We start from the raw sequence: 12578 nt of genomic DNA, 5'->3' as shown, positions 1-12578 counted from the left end.
AAAATCGATGTAAAGTTTTTTTGAAATTTAGAACATTTATTTATAATAAATTTCTAAATAATAAAAGCATGATAGTGTAATTTAATTTCGGATTATGATTAAGCTGAATATATTAATGTATGAAATCAATATATATAGAGAGAGAATAATTGAGTGAAAATATATCATCTGATAAATAAAATTTAACCAAAACATTAAGTATCATCACCATAAAATATCATTCATCAGTCTAACAAATAATTTAACGAGAAGATCGACACACATTAACCCGCGACTCTTAGGTAATCGAACTACCGTTACGAACCACGAACAATTCTCCAGTCACGGAGGGATACGTGGACAACTTCATTCCCAATTAACACAGTAAACAATTTCATTCCATTATTAAATAAATTATTACAACAGAGAAAACAAAGTAATAACATCCATGTTTTGTTGAGCAGACCATTATTCAGTCATTCGAAGCTAACATTGATTTGGTTTCGGGGCAATCCAAATCACCGTCTTTATTGTTTTGTCATTATCATTCTTCTTCTACCTGCGGCAGACGATTCCACGACCACCACCAGCGACGCTGTTGCAGTTGATTGCACTGGTGATGCCAAATTGGTGATCGCTGGAGGAGGAGGACCCGTAACGGGCAACTTTGCAGTCTGCGGCGAACAGGCTGGAAGTGACATATTTGGATTCCCCTCCCATGACGGGCATCGCCACCCCCATCTTCACGGGGCTCCTGTATTCTGCCCCGTATGTCTGTCCAAGCACACCGCTCACATCGGGGCTCAGAGAGTAGAACTTGAAGCTCAGCTACAAATGGGCGAAACAGTCCTCGCCAGCAATGATCCCGTAATTATGGACTCGAGACTCCTCTTCGCTGATGGGCACCACGCGGGCGTTAATCTTGAACTTATCCTCTACTTGAACTACCACTGCATTGGCGTGGTCGGAACGAGTTACATTAAGTCCAGAGGCTGTTGCCCACGTAGCACCCATACCAGTAGGAAGAGTTATGGGCTGACCATCCAAGGACATGGTCACCTGGTCCACTGAATTGTCCCACACGCTCACTTTTTTGGCGCCCAAGTAGAGCTGCCGACCATCATCCAACAACACTCCAATGGACTGCACCCACGTGAAGTCTCTGCCCATTCCTTGGCCTCTCTTGCCAATGAAATGAGCGTTGATGTGAAAGTTGGAGTCGGAAATGAGACAGAAATCGTGATCTCTCTTCCGGTGGAAATAGAACATGATGCCATCCCCTCCTATGAAGCGGGGATCCTGGCACACACCTCCAGGTTTATCACAAGCTGCATCACATTCACCACGACAATATTAATAAATCTCATTCAACATTAAAGAATATATTACCAGGTATAGTAATGAATGATATTACTTACGACAAACAGTCTTGCAGGTCTTGCAGTCCATGTCGCAGTTATATGGACAGTTAGCAGGGCAATCATATTCATATCCATAGCATCTGGGGTACCAGGTATCCGTGCATTTTGCTTTGCCTACTGCAGACGCTGCGCTCACCATGAGCATCAAGCAAACTGCAGCGACAGCAACACCATTCATGAATGTATTTGCAGCCATGATCGATCGATCAAGTAATTGCAAGGAGTTGTGGACCTTGCGACGCTTCACTGCACTGGTGTGATGATGTTCTTTGAAATCAAATGAATTTATAGCTGGTTCGCGCTGATCATGTAAAGGGTGGAATCACATATTTCCTCCACTATCTAACGAATTCAACGCTACGCTAATGGATTATACTCTATTTATTTATATATGTACAACTCACGTAATCTGCATTCATCCATTGGGATTGGAAACTCCCTTCCCATTAATTTTGGCTTTGCAAACCTAAAATCAATTATATAATGAATTTTTAGCTTTTTAAACATAAAATCAATTGCCTTTGCATGCTTATAAATAATTATATAATGAAGTTTTGGCTTTTTCAAACATAAATCAATTCCACAATGGATTGGGATGGGCATCTCGCCTAGCCCATTACTTTCGGCTTTCCACCAATACGTACAACAAGATTGCTTTAAAAATAGTCGAATATACATAGTTTGTTTTCGCAGTAGTCTGAATCAATTAATTACAGATTGAAAATGCAAATGGTCCCTTTCTTTATTCCATAAGGAATATTTATTATTATGTTTACATATATTTCTGACATTACGCTTTCATTACTGGCCATTTTGAGTCATCACATAAATTTACTTAATAGAAACTGCGCAGATCAAATAACTTTATTTTCAGTGCAACACTTTACATAACTTTGTTTACTCAGTCCACAATTTCAATAAATAAATAAAAAATCAGAAATCTGAATAGTTTTTTAATGTGAAAATAAATTTAATATATCAAAAATTTTGACACATTCAAAATCCTAAAACTTAACTCCCGGATGCGGGTGCTTAAGGTGAGCGGCGGACAAATGGGGAGTCACATGGGCAGGGGTCAGCCCATGTGTGACACGCAGTACCTCGGGGGATGTAAGAGAGGTTTGCATGCTGGAATATCAACGAGGGCATTAATGCTGGTCTTGTCTTCCATAATTCGTCTCCTGGCTAACTGTGCGATGGCGATTAATAAACCGGGAGCTCCTGCTACACTTGCGCATTCTTCTGCAATCGTCTGGCATTCTGCTGCAACATTGGTGCATTACTCGGTGGAGCAGGGGAATGAGCAAGGGCATTCATGCTCTGTGGCCAATTAAGGGACTGTCACAAGCTTGAGAGAAATTCCCAGGCGTTGTGAGCCAAATTCGGCGGCCCCGTCCTAATTAATCCCTCCTCTCCGGGTTTCTGCAAGCAGGTTCTTCTTTATCCAGCAATGCGGGGTGAGAGACTGAGAATGTGCAGTAGATGCGGAGGCTCTCGCGGACGGGCTACCACTCAGAGGCCTGCCCCCATTTCTCCTTCCTCCTTCGTCGAAGTTACGTCTGAGCAGCAGCACCTCCATGGTAACAGAGCCGGACGAGGCAGAGGGCTGGGGAGCGAACGCATAATTGATTGTGGACATGAGGCGCATCCTACGGTCAGAGATCAGGCAGATGCAACTCTGGAAAACCCACCTCAAGTTCAAGGGACAGTGCCTATAATTGACCTGCAACGCCCTGTTAGGGAAAGCTCCCCCTTAGCTACTCCAGCAGCTCTTGCGGGTCCAAGCGAGCCTGTTCAGGGTCTCCCTTCCAGCGCGGTGGTCCCTCTCTCCGATTCTGACGACTCTCTGCAATTTGGGTGCCGAGTTGAGGAAGCGCCCTACACCACGGACGATGAATGATCAAGTCAAGCAGTTCGCTCTCAGCAGCCTAGGCCGCAGGAGCATCACTCTGTCTTTGAATCCTGTGTTTATGTATCAGTTCGGCAGTATGTGTAAGGCCCTCGCGACTCGGGCAGGCGCGCGACGGATGGGCGCTCCGTGCACGACGGGCGAACGATGGAAACGGGCGGGCGCTCCGTGCACGGCGAGCGGGCACACACGGGTGCGACGAGCGGGCGAGCGGACCTCCGACACTTGGGCGACTCGAGCAGGCGTACACGACGACGGATGGGCGCGCGGTGGGCGAGCCCTCCTTGGGCGCGGCAAGCAGACAACGTGCGACGACGGGCGAGTCTTGTGCGACGGTGGGCCGAGCCATATATGCGACGAAGAAATGCGACGAGCGAAGTAACACTTGGAAATAAACTAAGTGTTGAAGCCATGTTTATATGCGATGCAATTGGAGTCAAGCCGACTTGTATGAAGGCACGTTTGGGGGTGTTGAACATGGAGTATGGGGTCGGCCTTAAGGCTGGACACCCCCTCCAAACAGCACGTAACTTGTGTATAAATACAATGAAGCTTGGACTCATTTGCACCATCGTTGATCACTCATCAGCTCGCACTTCTCTTGGGTATTAGGACAGGGGTAAAACAAGTGCGCAGAAAGAGAAGTGCGCATATCTCATGCGCTTCTCTTGTGAAAGGCGTAGATTTTACCGGAGGTCGATTCTAAGGTGTTCAAGGTGCGGTTTGATTGCAGATTTGTGCCGGGCTTGAGGTAGTGTTGTGGGTGGTCCGGGTGGACATCTTCTACCGTGCAAGAGTGCACAAATGTTGTAAAGGCTGTCTATGCCTATATTGTAAATTATTCTAAGTGTTGGCTTGGATTCTGCCAAGCACACTTGTATGATGTATTATTGAAGATTTTCATAATATATTGTTATCGGGCAGACTTTACCGGGAGTTGCCCCTCCCTTTATACTTGTGTGCAATTGTTATTGTTCTTGGTTAAATTGCATAATGGATAATGAATGAGTATGGGCTTCATTAAGTAAAAGGCTAAAGCATTTTACTCGGTTGCGAAACACAAACCAAGTATGTTAATGTGAAAAGGCGTAGTCCATGTGCACGAGTATTGTTAAAAAGAAAGTGCACGGTGGTGCCGCACCTCGCCGGGCACGGTTGGAAGACTACCGTAGGCCTGGGGGCGTGACAGTTGGTATCAGAGCTTCGGTTCGGTGAAGCTGTTGAGCAAGGTTGCTCGTGACAAGGGTTATGGAGAACAGTTTGGGTTACATAGACTTGATGGTTTATGGCAAAACCATTCGAGCTCTGGTAGACACAGGTGTTGCGCATAACTTTATAACAACACGGTTAGCAAAAGAGGCTGGGCTGACATCTACTATGGAGATCAAGGCAGTGGACTCTAGAGCTAAGGTGGCAAGGTTGGTACACGATGTACCTGTACAGATAGAAGAATGGAGAGGTCAGTTGGACTTCATTACGGTGGAGATGAACGACTTCGATGTGATACTTGGACGAGATTTCTTGAAGGGCAATAAGGTTATTATTGTCCCCTTCTGTGATGAAGATGTTGAAGACATGACTACGGTGGAGGAAGGACTTGAGGCTTATCAAGTTGAACCAGGATCGTACAGTTTGTCAACATGGATGAATGAGGAGGAACCTCATGATGATGAAGTAAGTATTGGTACTTTTGTTTCATTTGGACATTTGGTAGATGGACCGTGTGCAGTGAAGGGCAAAGCTAGTTTGCCCATGCTATGGAAGATCTTGCCATGGATGACTATGATGGAACCTTGTATGGAAAAGCAAGGATTGTCAACTATTGCAGGACTTGTTGGGGCTGCTTGTGACCTTATGGTAGAAGGTACGAAGGCCCTTGACAAGGGTGGAACTTGATGATCGTTGTGGATGATTGGGTCATGCTTTAGCCACATGGCTAAGTGCCCGGCATGACTCATGAACAGATTGAAGGGCACAGTCTTGGGTGGACTTTTCATGGCCAAGACCAGGAGATAGTCTTGGTGGACACTTTGGTGGAGGAGCTATGATGGAAGGGACTCGTGATGATGGTGATATGGTTGGGTGACCGAGTTCACTAAACCGAAGATTGCAACCTAGATGAGGATGACCGATGGTTGTGATGAGTCTACTTGGTTGGACTACATGGACAGCTTAGTCATGGACATCAGGTTGGGGACTTGAAGACATGGAGACTTATTAATTATGAGTCTATGGAGAAGTTGTACACTCTTGTGCAACAAGACCATGGACTTGGATGGAGTTGCGAGCAGATTATGGAGCGTTCCTACTACATGGATAGCTGAGGCATCTTGCAGAGACCTTTGGGCCGAGACTTGTATGCTTGCTAGAGCGTTGGTTGGGGATGGTTTATGGAGCTCATGATGACATGAGATTGTTGTGACTTTTGGGGACTTCATACATGGTGGACTTAGAGGATTCGATGCATTGAGGAGCTGAGGTCAGGGACTTTGATGCAGGTGCATACTTTCGAGTACATGCATAGGTGTGACTTGAAGGAGTGACTCAATGTGGAGGGTCGATATGAGACACTTTGAGGTAATGGAGTTACAACGATGATGATGATGATGATGCCTTGGTGTCAACACTTGGGCATGAGTTGAGCCGAGACTGAACTACCTTTTGACATGGGAGCTAATTGATCTATGATCATGGGCAGCACATGGATAGATGGGGCAGGTGTATACTTGTTTCTATGGAGACTTGAGGGATGACACATTGCAAATGTGATGGAGGTAGCTTCATGGACTTGGGTGTGGCATATCGAGAGTTGGAGTTTGATGAGATGGTCTCTTCATATGGAGGAGGCACACATATGGATGATGTTGGAGTAGATGTGGCTGACTTCGTAGCACATTGACATCAAACATCATGGATGACATGTTGCAGCTAAGATGAGGACTACTTCATGGACCTAAGCATGGTTTACTTATATGATGGATTCTTGATCGAGTTCAGGATGTGACAGGGTGCTTTGAGGAACAACTGATGGTGACATGAGGATGTGCATTCTCATGGTTTGAGCGTGACAGTTGGACTGATCACCCAACTAGTTCAGACATGGGGGTTAACAGTGTGCAGAGGTATGTTAGCATCGTGTTGGAGTATCATGGCAGCAGTTCACATGAGGACGACACATGATGGTTGATCATCATGGATTGAGATGACTTCTTGTGGAGATGAGTTGTTGACACATGGTTGAGGTGTGTTAGCACTTGTTGACATATCATGAGCAGTTTTGCACATGGAAATGATGACATGGTGGAGTTGACACATTGTTGCGGTAGACATGTAGCTTAAGTTGGAGGGATTGACCTTCCATGGTGGAGAGCAGCATGGGAATATTGTGGCAGGTGGTCGATGATCATGGACATCTATGACATACATTGGTATGGTTGTCTTGGTGACAATTTGGTCACTAAGGTGATACATGATGGAGATGGAGCTTTATATATGTTGCAGAGATGTTTGCCTTATATGGAGGAGTCTACATCATGGTTGAGCTTGGTGGAGAGCTACCGAGATGGTATGTTGTCGAGGACGACAACGATTTCAGGTGGAGGAGGATGTAAGGCCCTCGCGACTCGGGCAGGCGCGCGACGGATGGGCGCTCCGTGCACGACGGGCGAACGATGGAAACGGGCGGGCGCTCCATGCACGACGAGCGGGCACACACGGGTGCGACGAGCGGGCGAGCGGACCTCCGACACTTGGGCGACTTGGGCAGGCATACACGACGATGGATGGGTGCGCGGTGGGCGAGCGCTCCTTGGGCGCGGCAAGCGGACAACGTGCAACGACGGGCGAGTCTTGTCCGACGGTGGGTCGAGCCATATATGCGACGAGCGAAGTAACACTTGGAAATAAACTAAGTGTTGAAGCCATGTTTATATGCGATGCAATTGGAGTCAAGCCGGCTTGTATGAAGGCACGTTTGGGGGTGTTGAACATGGAGTATGGGGTTGGCCTTAAGGCTGGACACCCCCTCCAAACAGCACGTAACTTGTGTATAAATACAATGAAGTTTGGACTCATTTGCACCATCGTTGATCACTCATCAGCTCGCACTTCTCTTGGGTATTAGGACAGGGGTAAAACAAGTGCGCAGAAAGAGAAGTGCTCATATCTCATGCGCTTCTCTTGTGGAAGGCGCAGATTTTACCGGAGGTCGATTCTAAGGTGTTCAAGGTGTGGTTTGATTGCAGATTTGTGCCGGCCTTGAGGTAGTGTTGTGGGTGGTCTGGGTGGACATCTTCTACCGTGCAAGAGTGCACAAATGTTGTAAATGCTGTCTATGCCTATATTGTAAATTATTCTAAGTGTTGGCTTGGATTCTGCCAAGCACACTTGTATGATGTATTATTGAAGATTTTCATAATATATTGTTATCGGGCAGACTTTACCGGGAGTTGCCCCTCCCTTTATACTTGTGTGCAATTGTTATTGTTCTTGGTTAAATTGCATAATGGATAATGAATGAGTATGGGCTTCATTAAGTATAAAGGCTAAAGCATTTTACTCGGTTGCGAAACACAAACCAAGTATGTTAATGTGAAAAGGCGTAGTCCATGTGCACGAGTATTGTTAAAAAGAAAGTGCACGGTGGTGCCGCACCTTGCCGGGCACGGTTGGAAGACTACCGTAGGCCTGGGGGCGTGACAGTATGGGTTTGTATGTCTATGTGTCGGCAGTATGGGTCTATATGTCAGTCAGTCCATGTTTAAGTGGTGCTCATCATCGCCATGTTTGTCTATCTCAGCATGTCCCTGTTACGTACTGTTTAGAGTCACTGTTTCGAGTCTTAGGAGAAGACACAACAGAAGATAGTAATCCAAATTTTGACTGTGTTCAATTTTGGAAGGTGTAAATCTGGGCAAACTGTCAATTTCTGGGCAGGATTTACAAGGTCATGGCCTTGTTGTAACTCTGATGTAATTTTTGACCTTTTTGTACTATAATAGAATTAGCCTTATTCAAAAAAATAAATAAATAAATAAATAAATAAATCCTAAAACTTAACAACTATAATTAGAATTTCTAAAAAATATTATTATATTTTTTATAAATTTTTATTTTTTTTCATATAATTACTTTTTTTTCAAAATCATAAGTAAATTTCCATTATCTTTCTATGACCTTGACACAACTTGTAAAACTGCCCTTAATAAATTGCCTTATCTTTCACTTCACAAGTTAATGTGAAAATAAATTTAATATATCAAAAATTCATAGATACTCAAAATCCTAAAATTTAATAACTATAATTAGAATTTCTAAAAATAAATATTATATTTTTTCTAAATTTTTATTATTTCTTAATATAATTACTATATTTTTTCAAAATCCTACATAAATTTCATTTTTTTTAAATATAATTATATATTTCTATAACCTTAACACAACGTGTAAAACTCCCTTATTAAATTGCCCAATCTTTGACTGCGATCGACAACGTGAGTTACCTGCAAAGCAGTACTGCTATATTCATAATGAAAGTATTTTTCTTTATGATAAGATCTCTGTTTATGGTCAATTGTCTGTCTAATGAAAATATATTTTTATATAATATTTTTGTAATACATTATTTTTATATAATATTTTTTTGTAATATAATATTTTATTTTATAATGTTAATTGAGTTTAATTTATGGTAAAAAAATATAATTGTTATTATTTTTAATTAAATTTATTTTTCTAATGATTTGTAGTTTTGTTTAGTTTCAACAATTTTCATTATATATATATTAAATCTTATAAATTTTATTTTTTTATTGATTGAAAATATGTTTTTTCACTTTCTGGTTCACGGATACCGGGTCAATGGGTAGCCGCTACATCCAAGGTTGTTCAACACTGAGTGGACGCACCCGAAGGCATCAACACCCCTCGGCCTATTTACTGACCTAACCCCAAGAGCTTTCGGGATTCGACCCTGTGACCTCCCATTGGCAAGGCACTTGATTTGACCGATTGAGCTAACTCTTGGGGCTTTGATTGAAAATATGTTGATTTACTTTTATTGCTATTTATTATTCTGAATTGTAAAATAATTTCTCATTCATCATTAATAATGAATAATAATGTTTTGACATTGTTACAAATAATACAATGACAGTTGACACTACACATCATGTTGTTACATTGAGCACTAGAATTAATGTTTCTTAGAAATGCTACTACTTGACATTGTTGCCTATAAAAATTTATGTACAATCAAAATTAATAAATAGATTCCATAAAAAAACAAAAATAAAACAGATTCAACAAGTATAGAAAACCCAGATTCAACAAGTATAGAAACACATTTATTTGACTATAACAGAGAGTTTGGGAAAATTATGGGAGAGAACACGTTTTCCCCAACCAACTAGCTACCACCAACAACTCCCCCAACAAGTATAGAAACACATTCATTTGACCGTAATAGACAGTTTGGGAAAATTATGGGAGAGAGCACGTTTCCGAACCAATGAGCTACCACCAGCAACTCCCCCAAGGTCAAACATCTTGTGTCATTTATATTCCCTTAGTGGTATTTCATAATTTCTTCCCAACATATTTTTCTTAGCAACATCTGTTGAACCCTTTAATTTACTTAAGTTTTTTCTTTTGATTAGGAAAAAGTATTAATTTTTTCTTTAAAGCATGTCTTTCTCTTTCATTTTTCTTTTCTCACTTTTTACTGAGCTTAGAATTTCTCTCCAGCTAAGTTTTAATTTCCACTTAGCATAATATTTCTCTCCAATTATGTGATTTTGGTTTTGGAAGTTTTCCCCTAGAATTTTTTTTAGGAGAAAGATTTGGGAAGGTCCATCACATGGACTTGACCACTAAACAATTTTCTAGAATAGCAAGAAGTTTATATTACTCATGTGCTCTTTCCCATACATTCTCAAAAGTAAAACATTTATTCATAATATAAAATTTAATTACACAAAAAGTCAATTCAAATCCTAGCCTCCATAGTCATTAAATTCTAATAATAATCTGAAAATAGTCATCTCTTTAAAAAGTAAAGCACCGGGTATCATATCAAACAACTCTAGTAAAGTGGGATTTGAACTCATAAATCACAATTGATTGTGATTATTATCTCTCCTAATTTGTATATTACTCGGTTTGCATGTTTTAAGTCTCTACATGGTTTTGGTTTACACTTTTGATTGAGGATTGGTCTATAAAGGAGTTGGGTTTTCTAAGAGTTTAGAGTGGTCTTTAGGTAAGTACCCTATCACTCCCTTAACCCTTACCCCAACCCCTTCATTCCCTTGGTTTACATCTCATCCATATATATCTAGTGGTTTCCACCATTTCTTGAAACCTGATAAACAAATTTTCTATGGCTTTGGGATTTATATGTTCTACGTTCATCTCAGATTGGTCTTTCTTTCATGGTAGCTCTCTCCCTTTAGAGATTCTATTTCAGATTATTGTTTGGTTTCTTATTCTAGTGTTGTTCCTCCAAGACATTATCTATATAGGTGTTGTATGCTTCATACCTAGCGTCACCTAGCTATGAAAAATTAAACCTATAGGTAGAGGGGATATCCTTGTTTGTAGTTGAAGGAATGCCAACAAAAGAATTCCTACTACCAATGGAACCCTCCTTTAAGACTCCTCAACACCTAACCATAGCTCAGTTGGATGCGATGAAGATTTCCTCTCACTTTCAATGTCATTTCTCTAGGGACACTAAAATCGAGGTGGTGAGCATGGAAAAAGGAATAAAAAGAAAGAAAGAAGAACCTACCAAGGAGCAATTGGAAATTAAATTAAAAAAATGGCTTCCAAATTCAAGTTCTTCAAGGACTAAAGACAAAAAAAAATTGTAACTCTTTGAATTGTACTAGACAAACAATGCATTACATAAATTGTTGAAGATAGACAAAAATAAGTTATATTATACAGGCTACACATAATAATTTAAAATTTTAATGCCTTTTATATTGAAGTCATATATCAAAACTACTATCAACAACCCATCAAAATCTCAAGACACTCACATAGAAAACAATGATTGATTCCCAACATGAAAACTCCCTCAACCCATCCTAGTGGGTGAGGAGCCAAAGAAGTTAAGCTACAAAGCGTATTGTGAATCTATTTCGTAAACTTCCTTGTTTATCTGATTTTCCAAAAAAAACACATAATTATGTTCTATTAATGTTAATACCATAAGTAAGCATATATCTATATTTATCTTTTTTTAAGTTATTTTAAAAAGTTTCATAAATTTTGAATATTAAAAATAATTACGTATCTATATTATTTATTAATGCTTTATATTTTTTAATATATTAATATTATAATTATAATTATAATTATAAAAAAAAATAAATATATATATATATATATATATATATATATATATAATAAAAATAAATATATAAAAATATTTTTTTGAAATTTAGAACATTTATTTATAATAAATTTCTAAATAATTCAATTTCTGATGACGATTAAGCGAAATATATTAATGTATGAAATCAATATATGTAAATATAGAATAAATGAGTCATCTGATAAAATAATGATGGTGTAATTTAATTTCAGATTACGATTAAGCGAAATATATTAATGTATGAGATCGATATATGTAAATATAGAATAAATGAGTCATCTAATAAATAAAATTTAACCAACACATCAGTCTTACAAATAATTTTAACGAGAAGATCAACGCACATTAACCCACCATTCTTAGGTAATCGACCTACCGCTATGAACCACGAAGCTTACGTAAAACATTCTCCAATCACAGAGGGATACGTGGACAATTTCATGGCCTTATCATATCATCAACGCAGTAGACAATTTCATTCCATTATTAAATAAATTATTACAATAGAGAAAACAAAGTAATAACATCCATGTTTTGTCGGGCAGACCATTATTCAGTCATTCGACGCTAAATTTGATTTGGTTTCGGAGCCATCCAATTCACTGTCCTTATTGTTGGGCCATTATCACTCTTCTACTTTACAGCATAGTTACTAAATTCGGATGAATTGGTAAAAAAAATTGAATATTCGTGAGTTATTTGAAAGCATTATTCGTGGATGTGGATGTGGATGTGTTGGGGATACCATTTATTTTTTTAATTATAAAATAATTTATCATTCACCATTATGATTTGCAAGTTAATATTAAATAATAATGTTTTAACATTGTTACAAAAAAATACAATAACATTACACATCAGGTGAAAACTAGCTAGCTAATACTGCTTA

General features: G+C 39.9%; 1 pseudogene; it reads right to left on the bottom strand.

Annotated features, from left to right (window-relative positions):
- Positions 1-534: 534 nt before the first annotated feature.
- Positions 535-1596, bottom strand: LOC149249643 (uncharacterized; annotated as a pseudogene).
- Positions 1597-12578: the final 10982 nt, after the last annotated feature.

The sequence above is a fragment of the Pinus tabuliformis genome, chromosome 7, assembly GCF_031772625.1.
Source record: "Pinus tabuliformis cultivar Carrire ecotype Pingquan chromosome 7, CPIR1, whole genome shotgun sequence".
NCBI classification, from domain to species: domain Eukaryota; kingdom Viridiplantae; phylum Streptophyta; class Pinopsida; order Pinales; family Pinaceae; genus Pinus; species Pinus tabuliformis.
The sequence above is the reverse complement of the archived record's forward strand: the minus strand, read 5'-3'. Positions and strand labels throughout refer to the sequence as shown.